This window comes from Anas platyrhynchos, chromosome 1 (assembly GCF_047663525.1).
Source record: "Anas platyrhynchos isolate ZD024472 breed Pekin duck chromosome 1, IASCAAS_PekinDuck_T2T, whole genome shotgun sequence".
In the NCBI taxonomy this organism is placed as follows: Eukaryota; Metazoa; Chordata; class Aves; order Anseriformes; family Anatidae; genus Anas; species Anas platyrhynchos.
Genome location: NC_092587.1, coordinates 187,292,634 through 187,310,034, shown reverse-complemented (window position 1 = coordinate 187,310,034; position 17,401 = coordinate 187,292,634). Strand labels below are relative to the sequence as shown.

The 17,401-nt window shown below is 35.9% G+C and overlaps 1 protein-coding gene across 6 annotated transcripts in view; it reads left to right on the top strand.

Annotated features, from left to right (window-relative positions):
- Positions 1 to 17,401, top strand: part of SGCG (sarcoglycan gamma) — a 141,620-nt gene that overhangs the window by 30,898 nt on the left and 93,321 nt on the right. For 2 of the 6 annotated variants that reach the window (XM_038175207.2, XM_038175198.2), the window contains exon 2: positions 14,215 to 14,306. The gene's annotated coding sequence lies outside the window, so the exon portion shown is untranslated. Of the gene's footprint in view, positions 1 to 14,214; positions 14,307 to 16,056; positions 16,216 to 17,401 lie in introns of those variants that run through there. The other 4 variants (XM_038175214.2, XM_038175195.2, XM_038175208.2 and 1 more) reach the window with 3 other exon arrangements.

Here is a 17,401-nt window from a genome sequence, read left to right as displayed (position 1 = left end):
AGACTGAGTGTTAGTTTCAATATAGTAAGTAAACATACAATTTGGTATGCTATTGATTATTTCCAAAGCCAGGTCACCCCTTCCTGTGGTAACTGTGTTGGATCTTACCCCACATTTCTGAAATCAATGGGAAACAAGTTCCTAAAAACTCTACACTATTCACATTCAGGAAGACACTAATTTGGGGAATTTAATGTATTTTCATAAGTATCCTCTTTGGATGCTTACTACAGCGGGTGAAAGCAAGAACTCTAGTGACTGTAATTGATTTGGGAATGAGGTGTGAGATTTGTTAATACATGACATTGTTACAGATGCTGTTTTGCAGTCTGCTGAATACAGAGAAGCATCTTACAGTAATAGCAAGTTATCAGTAGTGTATCTTCTGGACCAAATAAATTCGATATGTAACTCAGAGTTTAAAATAATTACTGGCTCTGAGGAATTGAAATAGAACTTTCATTGTATTGGTCCATGAAAATTACCATTACCATGAAAATTACTATTTCACTAAAGAAAAAAGAATGTTTCAATGTTATTTATGCTTAGTTATCTTCTGGGAATGCAACATAAGTATAACCTGCTTTTTTTATAACTTTAGTTCATAAGAAATTGACACACTGCTAGCTGCCATATGTGTCCATCTGTTTGTCTTGCAATATTTTAGCTCATCTTGCTAATTGGGTCCTTTGCCCTCTGCTGGATCTATTCCCTGGGTTTACACTGAACATTCAGTTAATTTAATGTGGTACTTCCAATAAAAGTTTTTGAAAAAAAAAAAAAAAAGTTTAAGGTAGCTATCATATTTTCATAGACAAGTATAACTGTATTAATTTTACTGTTTACTAAGCATGGGATTATGAAATGGGATTATAAATCTGTGTGTTTTTTTTTTTCATATTTATTTCCTAATAAGCAATTTAACAATGTATATAGCCAAAATGTTTTCTATTAATTACATTGATTTTTTACTTATACACCCATACTATAATTAAAGACGAATTAGGTTGACATATTTCCTCCATATTTTTTGTTAAGTCATAAAATAATTAACAAAAGAAAATTACCTTCTCATCTTTGCTAGTGTAAGGGAAAGATTCAGAGCATAGATAGCTATAGAGAATGTATAGATCATAAGCAAATCATTGTTGCAAATTTTGATGAGCACTTGAAAAGAATAAAATCTGTCTAAGGTACTTAAAGAACATGCCACAAGTAGAAATAGTAATAGTGAACAAAAAACACTGATGTAACCTGTGAAACCATATTAATATATTTGATTATCTTTTGGCTTGCCAGATAGGGACCAAACAAGACCAGATAATTAAATGTATTACAGTTACATGAAAATTAAAGTTTATCCTTACACTAATGTTTGCCATTGATCCCACTGTAGTCTAGGAAGTACAAAAAAATGTCTAGTCTTATTCATGTGTATGCCTCTGCAAGACTGTGGCTTGAGAAAACAGTTTACCACTTTAAGTAAAATCTGTAATAATACAGTGTAACAACTAATGCTTTCTAATTAGTTTTAAGATTATTTAATACATCTTTGCATGTTAAAACTGGTTAAAATTTTGGACGTGATCTGTGGTCTGTACTAGAGTGTAAAGTAACTACATGCAGTATGGATAGACTTGGTGGATTTTTTGTTTGTTTTCTAACAGAATACTTCGAATTTTAGAAGGTGATCATATAAATTAGATATTTTATTTCACTCTCTTTATTGAAACAAAAAAAATATATAACTTAACTAATCAGAAGTTGATTGTATGTTTCTTTAAAGCCCATTTTACAAGGTCAATTTACAATGTTTAGTGCAGAACATTTCATCTATACCTGTGTACCCCGATCCATGTCTGTATGATTAAAGTGTATAGATAAAAGTAAGAAAGAAAAATAAAACTGAACTCAATTAGAATTGCTGTGCCACAGCACTTGATGTATCAGGAAAATTCAAGCTTTTGTAGGGGATAGATAAGTGAAGCATACAGACCTCAGTTTGCTGAGGGAGTTCTAGCAAAAGGCAATAAGTTCTGATGACTGCTGTCTGTTCCCACCCTTAAACTATCTAAGCTCCACACAAAGAAAGTATGCTGGATTGTATACTGATGCTTCAAGGAGCATAGCAATCATAGACCAGTGGATGCTGAGACAGATCTCAGTATCACAAAACAAACACCAACTGGCAATGCTGCTGGGATCAGTTGGTACAGATTTCTCTGCTTTTAATTTTCCTTTTCCCTTCTTGCTTGCTGAGAACCCAAAGAGGAATAACACTCGTCTGCTTCCATTCTGCTTGATGTTAGCTCAGACAACATGGACTGGGGATTAAATATATGAACCTAGGAAACTTGAATTAGTGCTCTGTAGAGTCAGTTGGTAGATGTGAGCAACATTCAAAAATATCATAGTGTTCAACACAGGAAGGAAGGAGAGAGGTCGTGATTGTAAGAGGTCAGCTTTGAGGAAGACTCTCAAAGCAGGCTAGAGATTTGGGGGGGAAAAAAAAGCAAAAGAACCACCAGCAGATAGACTCCTAAGAATTTTAAGTCACTAGAGAGTAATACTTCTGTGTAAATCAATGAAATTAGTAACACTGAAGATACAAACTACCATTTGGGCATTTAGTAAAATAAGAATCAAGAACTGTTTAAACCAGTTCATTTCTTGGAACCAGAAAAATTGGCAGAAATGGGCCCAGAGAGCATACTCAACCCATTTGTTGCTATGCTTAAGGACATGATTCTGGTAAGAGTAGCCTATTTAAACTGTATATTCCCATTCCTTTTGTGACTTGTCCATTCTAAGCCATGGTTTGAGGATTAAACAAGTATCTTCCTAAGATTGCCCACATAGTTATCTCTTATTAATTGAATGTGGGTGAAGTAACACTATCACCACCACCAGTTTCACGAAGAGAAGACAGCTGGCACTAGCCAGTAAACCACTGACTGACAATGAGATGTGTATTAAAACTATTCTTTTGCAATGAAAGACAAGGTAGGGATGCAAAATCCTTTTAATAAGTGGGTTATAAAATCCTCCTTAAGTGTAAAGATACAACTAAATACAGAAGGATCTCCTGAATGCTCATTTATCTTTTGGCCTCTCCTGTAGAGGTTATGTTGTATGATTTAATGGGTGTACTGGTTTCCTGTATCATGTCAGGGAGCGTGTTATAGGAAAACATTCATTGCGTACAGATTTTTTGCTCACTTAGGTAGTCTTACTAGTCTTAGAGGTCACTCTCCTTTATCCTGTAACCTACATCCTATGCATCAAGAGCAGAAGAGGTATCACAGAGGCAGAAGAGGTATCTGCCAGAAGAGGTATCTGCCAGAAGAGGTATCTGCCAGAGTCGTTATTAAAACAGTTTTGTTAGAATGCTCCTCCTTCTTTCTTCAAGGTCTCTTTTGGCTGATCTCAGAATATGGTAAAGCTTCCCTTTGGAATTTTACCATCTGCTCTTGTCCTGATCTCTTCGTATGCAGTCTTCATGTGAAGCATTGTTGCTACCTTCCTTCCCCATCATTTTCCCAACACTTTTCCCCAGCAACAGTCCAAACACATTTTCATTCAGCTGCTTCCATACAGTTTCTGAGTATGTAACATAGAGATGTGTCATTGTCTTCACTTTTTTGTAGTCTCTTGGCCATCCATGTGGCTACAGGATGAGCATGGCTGCGTGAATCTTCAGTAACCATGTTCAGGAACCTCATCATGAAAATCAACACAGTAGGAGGCAATTTCTGTTCAAGCCCCAGGTGTTAAAGTACCAATCCCTCCTTGATTAAATGTTAAAAATTTAAGGACAGCATAAGTATCTAAAATGGTGCTTCTCCCCCTATACAATTTTCCAGAGAAATTCCAAGTATAGTGACCAGATCTTTTCTGCCTGAACTACTTCAGCAACATAAAAAAATAATCCTTCTTGTTTGTTCCATCCTGTAGCAGTCACCAGAGACCTGTGGGCAAATCTGGGGGTTTATATATTCACATACACCCAGGTATGTGTTAGATTTTATGTCTGTTTTTAAAATGCAGCTTCTTTTTTTTTTTTTTTTTTGGGGGGGGGGGAGGGGGCTACTATATGTAAGGCAGCCAAGGAGTATTAAATTGTATAATAAATAAAAACTACTAGCTATTATTAGTGAACCCATATATCCACGAATTTTAGGAAAAGCTTAAAATCCAAGCACATCAAGCAATTAATAAGAAAAAAGAAGAACATTAAGCATCTACTCAAGCTTGTTTAAGAACATAAAAATTAATTGGTCAGCTCTTGATGTTTTTGCCCAGCCCAGAATCAAATTTTAAGGATCCTCTGAGGCAGGTAAAATTGGTCAATTATAAATTGAACAACCATAATTAAAGAAAAAGAGACCCAAAGGTATATGCCCATTCTGAAAATCTGAAAGGCTTGGAACTAACTACTCATATATTAATGGTCATCCTTTAAGGCCTCTTCCAATCAATATTCCAGGAAACATCAAGAATACTTCCATAGAAAATGCTAGAAACAGTACAGAGGACTGTAAGTCATGGTTAAACTGTGTACTGCGGGTAATTATGCTGTGAATAAAAGGGTCCATCCTATTTATACAGTAGCTGACTGGGACAACACACTTTTACGCTCATTTTGGTGCTTATTTTTTTTTTTGAAATATTCAAAATAAAAATAAAAGGTGGGTCAGAGGCTGTCAGACACCTTTATCTTGGGAAAGGGTCAGTGAATTTCTGGAAGTTGTTTCCTGCTGGAGGACCTGATCTGTGACTTGGCTTTAGGTTTGGTCCTGTAATAGTTGTCTAAGATCTGATGGACTGGGTGCTAGACTGCCCAGCTGAAAATGGAGCAGTATGCTTAAGTACTGCTGTAGCTGTCCAGACAGTAAAGGAGTTGATCGTGTGAAGTAGAACACAGCTGTTCTTGCTTCAGCTGTGTACAGCTGCTGCAGAGTGAGGAGTAAAAATGTAAAGTAAAATGTTTTGATTAAATAATAGGGGAAAAAATGTTAATCATAATTTCAGTTTCTTTGGCTATTGATTCCAAACTATTACAGATCACAAGTTCACAAAAGAAGAAACTTTGTCATTTGCTGATGGTGTTTATTGTTAAAATCAAACCAGTAGTCTCCTGGTCAGCACAACGAGAGCAGCTGACTGAAGCCTACTGCATTTTGTTGACTGTTTCTGTACGTGGCTCTTGTTTTTTTTTTCAAAATAGCCTGTCAGAATTAGATGTCTAATTATAATAAACATTGCTTCGGGTAGCACTCAAAAAGAATGTTATGCATGCTTTTATTTCTTGCTTAAACTAATTGAACTATTTATTTTCCAAGTATGTTCTGACTGTACTTTAAAAAGTACGGTGTCAGATTCCTAAAGGCTGCCAAAACTGCTGGTTTATATCCATCAATTTTAAGTCAACAGTTTTACAACAGTTACTCTGCTTGTTGTGGTTACCCACAGCTCGGCCTCATGGATAATGCTTCAAAATACTTGATAATTGCAGTATCCCCACACCTAACTTAGGCATTTCAATCAAACAAGAAATAGCTTATGGTCTATTCCCCAGCTGATTATAGCTTCTTCTATATTAAAAGGGCTACGCTTATAATTTACTTGCTTATGCCAGATGGCAAGTTCCTAATTAAATACATTTCTCATGTGCCTAATTTTTCTGCTTGCATTTTGGCAAAGCTGAAATCTCGGTAGGGCCAACAGATTGTTGGGGTATATTGTTAACATTAATATTGTTATTTTTGCAGTCTTATAGTGAACAGTAGCTCAAAAAACATTTGATGGTTCAAGAGCTGTGACTTGACTTTTGGCACTAAGGCTCTACTTCTTTACAAGTTCAGATCTTCAAAGCAGATTGTTAAAAATAGTTTGCTCTACAGTTCTGTTCTTGCTCTTTAAAGGCTGTTTGAATTTTTTCCACAGGTCAGAGCACAAATTGCTATCTTATTACGGTGGTTGGTGAGAAAAGTTGTTTTTCCTTTTTCTGCTTCTTTTCCATTGGCCTTCTCTTTGTCCTCCTAGACCCTCAGAAGGGTAAAAATTCCTGAGCATCTCAGCTAAATGCTGAGCTTCCATTGTCTGCCTGATGAGGACAATCATCATGATTGAGAGATTCTGGAGTAAATACATCAATCTGGCATTCTGAACTGTGGTTCAGTACAGAATATCCACAGATTGATCTCAGGAAGTCATCGCTTAAATTACACTTTCAAACATACCTGCATTTTGTTTACCAAAGATTGCCCAGGCCTTCAAGGTGAAGAGTTCTTTCTTTCACTTTTCTGTGGATTGAAGCTACCTATATGGTACATTATGATTTTGAACTGGTAAGTTTTATAAGCTACACAGAAGTGAGGGAGTTGGATTCTTGCAGGATCATCCAGAATGAAAATGGAAATGCTACAAAACACTGTGTACTTCTCGTTTCCAAAATAATAGCTAATGTGTGTTTGTTAGACTGGATTACTTTATAGCACTAAAAATGCTTATTATTCTGCCATTTTTCTCCTTCCCATTTTTGTAATTTAAAAACATTAAGATCTTTTTCCTGACATTCTTTTGGTGAGTCATAGGGTGTAGTATGATTTTGAGTGCAAGATTAAGAGTAATCTGCCTCAGAACAGGACAACTTGTGAAATGTAGAATCATTAATCATTCACTTTTTTATAGCATAGTTTTAAATGAATAAAAAATATGCTTTGAGAACGTGGCTTTTTTTTTATGGTTACCAAAAAACTCCCACAAATAATTGGTATTGGATAAAAGTTTTTCCTACAGTCTGAAAGAAATGATTTCATTCAGTAACACTGGGAATACATCTGATTTCAGAGAGCACTTAATTATAATATGGCTTGTCTTCTGCAAGCTGTTGAAGAGAAGTGTGTCCTTTTGCTCATGAAACTATCTCATCCTACTGCTTAAGATGTTTTTTAAATACAGGTGTATATGGCAGGCTGTCTGTTTTGTTTTATTTCCTGTGATTGATTAAGAGTGACAGAGTCAGTCAAAGACCTCATGGAATCAGAGAAGGTTGTTCATTGCTTAAGGACATTGAAATAGAGTCCAGAAAAGAAGACTTCAGAAAATGCAAGTTTATCAATGAGTAAAAAAGGCAGAGAGAAACATAGCAAAGGGGCTTAGGAGCCTGCAGCTCAAGAGGAACAACCAAGATGAGAAATTGCTGCAAAGGCCAGGGAGCTGCAAGTCAGATTTCATGAGTGATCAAATGGAATCCTCTTTGATTCTGGAGGAAATTTGATTCTGGAGGAAGCAAGAGTTTTCTGCAACTCATAAACTCATTAAGGTGACACATATCAGGTCTGAAAGCAAGGATTTTCTTTGAGCAAAGAGAAATGGGTAGGAAATTACTTATTTATAAACTTCCTTCTGTTTATATTCTGCCTCATCTGGGTGATTTTAGGTTCTCTACTAAATAATAATAATAAAATTATATTTTATAATGTAATTAAGATTTATAAACTTCTGCTTTATTTTGAGTTCACTGTAAGTGAAACATTTAAGCAGATACATTTTAAAGTTCTGTTTTATATCACAAAATCACAGAATTGTCTAGGTTGAAAGAGACCTCAAGATCATCGAGTCCAACCTCTGACCTAACACTAACAAGTCCTCCACTAAACCATATCACTAAGTTCAACATCTAAACGTTTGTCTTTTAAAGACCTCCAGGGATGGTGACTCCACCACTTCCCTGGGCAGCCTGTTCCAATGCCTAACAACCCACTCAGTAAAGAAGTTCTTCCTAATATCCATATTAATATGGATAAAGTAATGAATAGTATGGATAAATAATATAAATAAATAAAATATAATAATATAAATATAAATATAAAATATAAATAAATAAAATATTAAATAAAATAAATATAATATAAATAAATAAAGTATGGATAAATGCACCTCCCCTGGTGCAACTTTAGCCCATTCCCCCTCGTCCTGTCACCAGGCACGTGGGAGAACAGGCCAACCCCCACCTCGCTACAGCCTCCTTTAAGGTATCTGTAGAGAGCAATAAGGTCGCCCCTGAGCCTCCTCTTCTCCAGGCTGAACAAGCCCAGCTCCCTCAGCCGCTCCTCACAGGACTTGTTCTCCAGGCCCCTCACCAGCTTTGTTGCCCTTCTCTGGACCCGCTCGAGCACCTCGATGTCCTTCTTGTAGCGAGGGGCCCAAAACTGAACACAGTACTTGAGGTGCGGCCTCACCAGAGCCGAGTACAGGGGGACGATCACCTCCCTAGCCCTGCTGGTCACAGTGTTTCTGATACAAGCCAGGATGCTGTTGGCCTTCTTGGCCACCTGAGCACACTGCTGGCTCATATTCAGCCGACTGTCCACCATCACTCCCAGGTCCTTCTCTGCCTGGCAGCTCTTCAACCACTCATCTCCCAGCCTGTAGTTCTGCTTGGGGTTACTGCGCCCCAGGTGCATGACCGGCACTTCGCCTTGTTGAACTTCATACAGTTGACCTCAGTCCATCGGTCCAGCCTATCCAGATCAAATATGTGTAAATATAAAATGTGTAGAAATAGATGATGTAAACTTGTGAAAATTTCTTATCCATCTGAAATCTTCATTATTGCTGTTTTTAACTGAACATTTATTGGAATATTTCAACACAGGCAGTCATGTAAAATGAAAACATTTACTTTTTTTTTTTTCTAGGTTATTCCTAAATAAAATGTAGAATACAGATTCAGTATATGCTTATTGTGCTCACTCATTGGTTTATGCAAATATCCCCATTTATCTTGGAGCCAGATTTAGTTAGGTAAATGACCATATTTTACTTACTAGCTAAGACAGACATTTGGGTTAATTCCTACTAAAGTTTAATTCTTTTTTCTTTTCCTGTTTGCTTTTGTTAGCTTTTAAATTTCAGTTCATGTTTTTGGAAGTACTTCTGAGAATTTGAAAGCTGACCCTGTTAAACAAAATAAGGAAGTTCTCTTTAGGACTCAACAAATTATTAAGAATGTTTTCATATAATTTATACTAGCTAGACAGAGTCTTACTCATTCTCTCTTTTTTTTTTTTTTCTTTCAGTATACTTGCTAATATGAATTATTACCATCTACAGTCACATTTTCCGGTTGCTTAACAAAGAAGCACTACATTAGCACTACACCTTTTCTTAGAAATCTTTAACTAGTTGTTCACCTTTTTCTTACTGTTATTAACGATTACACTTTTAGAAAAATAAAACTTGTGCAGATTTCTCCTATGGATATAATTCAATACTCTCTTGCTCAGAACATAAAATTGCAATCCACTAAAACTTTCCTGGCATTGAGTTTGTCAGGGAATGAGCTCTGAAACCATGGTTCCTGTTAGCATCCTGGCCAGAGCACTGTAATTTTCATGTCTCCACTTGGCTTATTCTAAGTCTTTCAAAACAGGAAACATTTTTCTTTTATGTGCCTGAACTCCCCACCCCACCCCTCCTCCCCCATGCTTCTATTTTTCTTTTGGGGAATATGTATGCTGGTACTTTACTTGACTAGAAAACTATTCAAGCTAAAGCAGTGGGCACTGAAGCAAAGGATTTAAACTAGGCTTTCTATCACATTTATTTCAAATGCAGATTAGATGTAGCTATCTTATTATGTTACTATTAAATATATTATGTAGGTATTATGTATTAATATAAAATTATTATAATATATAGAGTATATTAGATGTAATTATTTAATCATAATGTATCCTTACGTATAGTGAAGTATTAAATATTCCTGGCAAATAACATAGAGTTTGATGATAAAGGAAAATTGGGGTCTTTTTAAAATAGAAAGTCAGCTATACATCTGGTGTATCTCTAAGTAGGAAAAGAAACAAGAAAAAAGAATGGAAATAAAAGGAATAGCAATGAGGTCTCACCAGAGCATTCTCTTCTCTGGGCTGAACAACCCCAGCTCCCTCCCCCTCAGCAAGCACACAGTAGAGGTGTTCCAGCCCTCTGATCATCCTCATGGCCCTCCTCTGGACTCACTCCAACAAATCCATGTCCTTCTTCCAAGGTCCCTCTGGATGACATCCCTTCCCTCCAGCATCTCCTGGGATGCAGTCAGTCAGCTTTCTGTTTGATGTAGTCAGGTGACAGACATGCCTTTGACTTGAATTCTTCAGAGTTCAGATATCCCAAGGCAGAAGACTAGAATATCCTGCTCTGGAAGGTTAGTGGGCTTGAGGCTTTTGCTTTACTTTTTAGTAAAGGCCAAGTGATGTAAAAGGAAAAGTTCAGACCAAAGAACATAAAATATGGTTCTTTCTATGACGATTTCCAGTACTGTTGACTCTGTTGTAGAAGTTATTTGACATACATGTACAGAATATAACTGTAAATACACTTTTCTACATGTCTCAGACTGTCTGCAGGTGGAGCTGAATTTGCATATTGAATCATGCACCAAAATAAAAAATCCAATGCACAAAAGTATGAACCCATTAAAATGGGCTTGACTCCCCTGTCCTGTGTAGAATAGCATAGAGTTCTGTATAAATCGAAGTACACATTTCTGTTTTTCTTCCTGAGAAAAAGCTAACAATTAACTTCTACAAGCCAACAGTAGCTGAATTTCATAGTTGGTACAATAAAAGCATTCTCCAAATTGTGAAATAGGACAGAATAATTCCAAATCTGCTTGGACAGTCAAGGTGTTGGTTTTTTTATTCTCTGCAGTATTAAGTTTGGCAACATCTTCTGCCTTTAGGATACTACTAACTACTAACAACATCTCTCCATCATGTCTTCTGGTCAGCACAAAAGCTGCAGACTGAAAATGAGTCTTTCACTCCCCAGCTTGCCTCATGAAAAGGGTCTGTAATACTGAGCTTAATCGTTTGCTCCTTTAAAAAAATAAATAAATATTTAGTCTCATCTTACATCTATTCCACTTATCCTGTTAGGCTCATTTACGCGGAGTACAGCAGCAAGCACAACATACACGTGCAGTTTTTCACTTGCTGCCTCACTCCTTAGCCTCTTTAAAGGCTCACACAGAGTTAAACTCCCAGAAATAAAGGACTTATTTAACAAAAATATGTAAAGATACAATCCAAGCAGAAGATACAATCTAATGAAACAAAAAATCCACAAAAACTACCAACAAACAACAAAACTGTCCCTCTGTCACAGTTTGAATCTGCTTGATAGAGGTGTGGCAGCAAGGAGTTGGGAGATAACAGCTGATGCAAAGATTGAAACACTGATAAGATGATTGGGAACAGACCCACAGCCAGCTGTTCATGTTCACATATGGAAAAATTTAGTTGAAACCAGACACAAGGGCCTGCTGTTCACTGACATGCTGGCCAGTTGGATACTTATAAATAAGTCCTTTTATTTTTATCTTGTCTTGCCTAGTCATTTGGATATTTTTATATATCAGAAGTATACTTGTTCATAGTCTATTAAAACTTATCTATTTTGGGTTTCAATGCTGTTTTGAACCTCCTTGTATGTGTTGGTGTAATGAAACAGTCTAGGCAGATATATTTTAAAGACTTGTGTATTTGGGTTCTTATCACTTTCTGCTCTTAAGTTTTATTGTGTTTATATTCCAAAATGTTGCCATTGAAATATTTTCCACCTTGTGTAAGTAACTATTTAAAATTACCCTATTTTTATAGCTCGAATAGGTGCAACATTATCTTTTAAATATTTATTTCTTTTTATATGTTTAAGTCCTGATTTGGCTCACTGTTTTACTCAGGTTTACATGACATCCGTTTACGAGATACACAATTTAGCCCTATTCTTAGGAAGGGGCAAAGTCTCAGTCTATCCAAAAATGGCCTGCTGTATTATCCCTTTTAAATTTTTTAAAAAGCATAGCAGCAAGACATCTAAATCAAAATGCTTTGGAGAAGAACACTAGAAAAATATATTTCCATCATTTTTTGTTTCATACCATATTATACTTTCTAAAAGCAGTGGAAAGTCAGTAGAAGCAAAAAAAAAAAAATCTCTTATGAAAATGTGATGTTTCTATTGCATCATTACTCAAGCTCACAAGTGACTAACATGCACAACAACAAGAATTGAGAAGATACAGACTTTTATCCCCTGGTTCTCAGCAGTCCAGAGATGACTAGTGACTAACTACCTTTTATATCTTTTAACCATTTGTTAATAAAATTATCCCCCAGTTTAATTCTTTGATAATTCAGTTGTGTTTTGCATTCAGTGATTCTAATAGATATTTAGTTGTAGGGTTTTGTTTGTTTGCTTGCTTTGGTTTGGTTGTCGTTTTTTGTTGTGTGTTTTTTTTTTTATTATTATTTGGTAATTCCAATAGGTGTAATATTTGCATAGGACTTTTAATCTTCCAAAGTATCTGCCATTTTATCATTAACATAAGTTGCTATAATTTTATTATTTTACCTTTCTGAACCCTTATCAAGGGATTGTTTAATATTCTGTACAGCAAAACTTGGTTTTATCTGCTGTTGTACATCTTTACACATCTAATTTTATCTATATTTGCTGTTTTCCATATAATCACAATTGTTCAGCAGTAGAGTACTTCTATTCTCAGTTAGCTTCATTAATAAGTATGGAGAGGGATACCTCTTCCTATGTAATTCTAGGCATATAAGGTTAGGGTATCTTGTTTTTTCTGAAGAAGGAGTGTTACTGACATTTACTAGCTTCTAGAGAAAGCAATACATATAGGACCAGTGGACTTTTATGTCGCTTTTATTTGGATGAATTAGTTAAATGGATGTATGATAGTCATTGCCTTCTCCACCATTTTGTTGTCTTCTACTTTGAGGGATGAGCAGTTGTTGAAATTTTTGTTAAAGTTGTAAACTGTTTATATAAAAAAGTGACATATTTTGATGTTACAATATTCAAACCCCAATTTATGTATCTTTTTTCATTGTTTTCTCATAGTGTTTTTGTGTACTTCTTGAAATTAATAAATAATTATGTTTGTGTTTGTGGTGGTTTTACTCAGGTGGGCAGCCAAGCTCCACCACAACCGCTCTCTCACTCACCCTCTCCTCAGAAGGAGGGGGAGAAAATACAACACAGAGAACTCGAGGTTTGAGATGAGAAAGGTTTAATTAAAGGGAAAGGGAATGGGAAGGAGAAACAGATACAAAAGAAACAATCAGTCCGCGCGGAAGCACAGAGAGAGAGAAAAAAATTATTCTCTACTTCCCATCAGCGAGCGGTGTTCGGCCACGTCCTGGGAAGCAGGGCCTCAAACGCGTAGTGGTTGTTCAGGAGGAACAGCCCCCTCCCCCACGAGAGCCCTCCCTTTTTATTGCTGAGTGTGACATCAGGTGTTATGGAATATCCCTTTGGTTGGTTTAGGTCAGCTGCCCCGGCAATGTCCCCTCCCCATCACTTGCCCACCCCCAGCCTGCTGGCTCTTGGGGGCTTGGAAGGAGTCCTGATGCTGTGCCAGCACTACGCAGCAATAGACACAACACTGGAGTGATATCAGTGCTGTTCCAGCTACGAGTGCAGAGCACAGCACTGTGCGGGCTGCTGCAGGGAAAAGGTGACTCCAGCTCAGACAGACCCAACACAGTGTTATAAATCTGGAGCTACAGGAGTTTCTAATTACCTACTACTTGAAACTCTGCCTCTAAATCCTGTATCTGGTTCTTGCTCTAGTTGGACAAGTATTGGTATGAAGAGTCCTGTCAATGTGGAAGATAAATACGTTTGGTTAGTTACCTTTCCAGGACTAAGTTGCCAGCCACTGACTTTCAAAATCCATACAAAAATGAGGTTGGAAGCTTTTTGTGAGAAACAGGACATCAAGTTTCTTGGACTGGCACCATAATTACTTGACTCCAAGGAAGACCTACATTGTCATGCAGATGCAAAGAGGCCCATAACTGAAGTTATTGCTCACTACACTAACGCTCTCCAATAGTAGATGAAACCTTAATATTACAAGAGAAATCTTTTTATTATTTTTCACATAGATATTAGACTAAGATTTATTTCCCATACACTATAAACAATGCTGATGATCCTGTTTTCAGTCCAAACAGGAGTTGTGTGTCCAGTGTTTTTTTTGTTTGTGTTCCATGAATTTTGGTCTGTCACTTGTAAGATGTGGTCAAAGTACTCAGGAGGACAGTTCAGAATAAACCCAGTTCTTTTGCCAAATCCATGAAAAATTTTCCTTTTTCTTTCTTTCCATTTGAATAGGAAGACAGCTGCCTTCAGATGATACAGAATTCACTGACAGTTGCTCTTGCTCCAATCCTGCTTCATGAGAACTTCAGAAGATACTAACTGAGGTATTTATTTGTTCTTTTTAGAATTTCTACTTTGCAGATATTTGATAGGTAAAAGAACAGACAAAAGTCATCAGGAATATAGACCAAGAGGAGTAATCAGACAGGGAAAATAGCACAGAAGTTCTGTCTATAAAGAGCTACAGTGTCATGTAATCCAATCTCTTTCTATAGCTGGGCACTATGTTAAGATATACACGTATATACATATAAATTAAGAAATCAGTTAATTACAGATATGCCAAAAGGAAACCTATTAAAGTGCAGTTAAAATGTTGCTTTTGTTTTGGTCTTCTATCCAATTTTATGTGGTCTTATCTCCAAGAATGGACAAATAGTTTTGCAAGAAATTGCTGGATGTGAATGCCCGATCACCTAAACAGTGCCTGTCTTGAATCTTTCAAAAGCATCTGACATTTATAGGTTTCTTCCTCTCGTACTGACATGGATTTTCAATTAAAGAGAAGCTTTTTTGTTAACACAATATCCAAATGTTTTCATCCCATTTTTCATAAATCCACGAGTTTAAATATAAAAGCTATTTTAAAGATGTTTATAAATATTTCATTATGACAACTATTTTTCTTTTTTTGTCAGATACCAGTGAATTAATTCATTTGTACAGAAAAGAACTACTCCATTTGTGTATATAAACAATCTGATAAAGTATTAAAGGCCACAGAATTCATAAAAGAAAAAAAATACCCTGTAAGCCTGTGATCAGTTGGATTTGTATCAGTCCTAAATTTATGATCTGCAGCTGTTGAATGTCTGATAGGAGCTTCATCTTTTAGAGCATGATAACAGTATGAGTGCAGTGCTAGAAAAACAAGGAAACATTCTGCTTTGAGAAATAAAATTGTGCAGCCATATGGATGATGATTACAATGCCTCACATAGCAGACATCTACTGGACTTTTATTCAGTAAATCTTACAAATGTATGTTTTAATGGTTTTTAAACTGCAGACAGTTACCAGCATAGATTCTAAAGTATCATAGGTTGAACAGACAGGCTGTGGTTCAGTGTTTCTGTAGTCAGTTTTGTAATCAGTACAGGGCTGAAATTGTTTTATGCATTTGAAAACTCAAAGCTTAAATGACACGGAAGAAAGATGGCTCATAATTTCTAAAGATCATCTTAAAACATCTCATATATGAAACTTCTTTTTGTTTGTTTGTTTTATAAGGCTCTTGGTATTTATATACATCTTTCTTAAATACCAAGAGTAGCTTAACTTTTGGGGAAGGTTAATAATTGTTAATGTAATTGTTATATAAAATTCATATGTACTATTATAACTATGTTATAATCTATGTATTTGCTTTTTGAAAGAAACTCTATATACCAGTCAGTAGAATAATGGTTAGAATACCATTAGTATTAAAATTAGCATTTATCAAAAAATGACTTAAAATTTGGTTGGATATTACACATGGATTCAGAAAAGACAACAGAAGTCCTTTTGTTTCTAATTTTTTATTTTGTGCTCTTAACAGCTATGCTAATAGTATTTACATTGAAATTCTGTGAAGTGCTGCATATTCTTAGATTTTAATAAAGCAGTTGGATTTTTTGATAAAACAGGTTGTGCCATTTTAGTATGCATTATGAATTGGTTCTATCTTATAGTGGGACAGTTCATTTCTAGAGTCAGCACACAACCATTTTAGCAGTAGAATTGGCTGCTTATGTCACAGATTAAAATTAGCTGTGTCTGTATGCCAGAGCAACAGGATGGAATGTAAAACACAGCCAAACATGTGAGCAAATTTTCTTCCAGTGATATTTGGCCAGGACTAAAATATCTTCCACTCCAGATTTGCAAGTAGTGGAAAAGTTAGACAATTCTCTCTTGGGAAGGGTCTGATTGTAGTTTATTCAGAAGTCCACATTCTTTCAGATCTCTAAAGTAAGTAACATATTTTTAGATTTCTTTTTATTCCATATTAAAATGTTAGCATATTAATGATCAGATTGTTTTTGATTTGGTCTTTGCTTAACCTATGGATATTTTGAACTTTGCTCGGATCTGATTTTCTGCCTTTTTCTGTCCTCAATTAAGGATCACGTTGCTGCTAATACGATCCTTTTTAGGACCTAAATTGAAGTTTTAATTTTTATATAGTTATAGTTTTAGATTCTGTTAATTTAAGTATGTTTGTTTTAACACTTAGAGGTGGTATTAAGTGGCAAAGTATAAACTTGCACTTGTGTAATATTAAGAAGCTAACTTTTAGTACTTTTTAAATTTGGTACAATATCATATGAGTACACAGAGATACTGTTATATAGAGAGAGATCTGATTTGCAGAAGTACATATCTGATGTCTGTAGTTTGAAGTTTTTATTCGTTTATCACATACTGAAAGTCAAATTCTGTAAAGATTGGATTTCTTGCTTCTGCTGAACACTTCTTTTTGGCATGACAATGTGATACTAAACTTCTGTCTGAGGAACTGTTATCAAAATGAATTATAACTTCTTTGGATGTGAATCTAGCTTACTTGCATTCATAAGTAGTGTAAAACTGCGTATACAGAACTCCTTTTACAGGTTTGTAGTCTCCTTGAATTCAAATATACTTTCTCTTGGATAATTTCACTGACTGCAAGAAAATGGCTAGGTAAATATCAGTGGGTTAGTGACATATTATCAAATGATTTAGTGGAAGATACTTGGTGTGTCTCTGTCAGGCGCTAGCACTGAATCATGCATCAGAATGAACGTTGTTACTACCAAAGTGTAGGAATGTGATTTGACTGCATCAACACCAGTCAGCTAACCTCCTTTTACAGAGAGGGAGTAAAACCATGGGAGGTTTTGCCAAATCTAAAATACATTCTTGAGGAGGTGACGGATCATGTACTAGCCTCTCCATTTTCCATGGAGGGGGCCTAGGTAGGTCTGTCTGATAGCTATGATTAGTAAGGTGAATTCTGGTCTGCATAGCTACATCCAAATGGGTGAACCATAGTTTGAGATCTTTGTAGTTTTTGGTTGCAGTGCAGAGTCAGCACTGATGCTACCTCGGCTAAGCTGCATGTCTGTTTCTCATCTAAATAAATGTGATACACACATATTAGATACAGACCTCC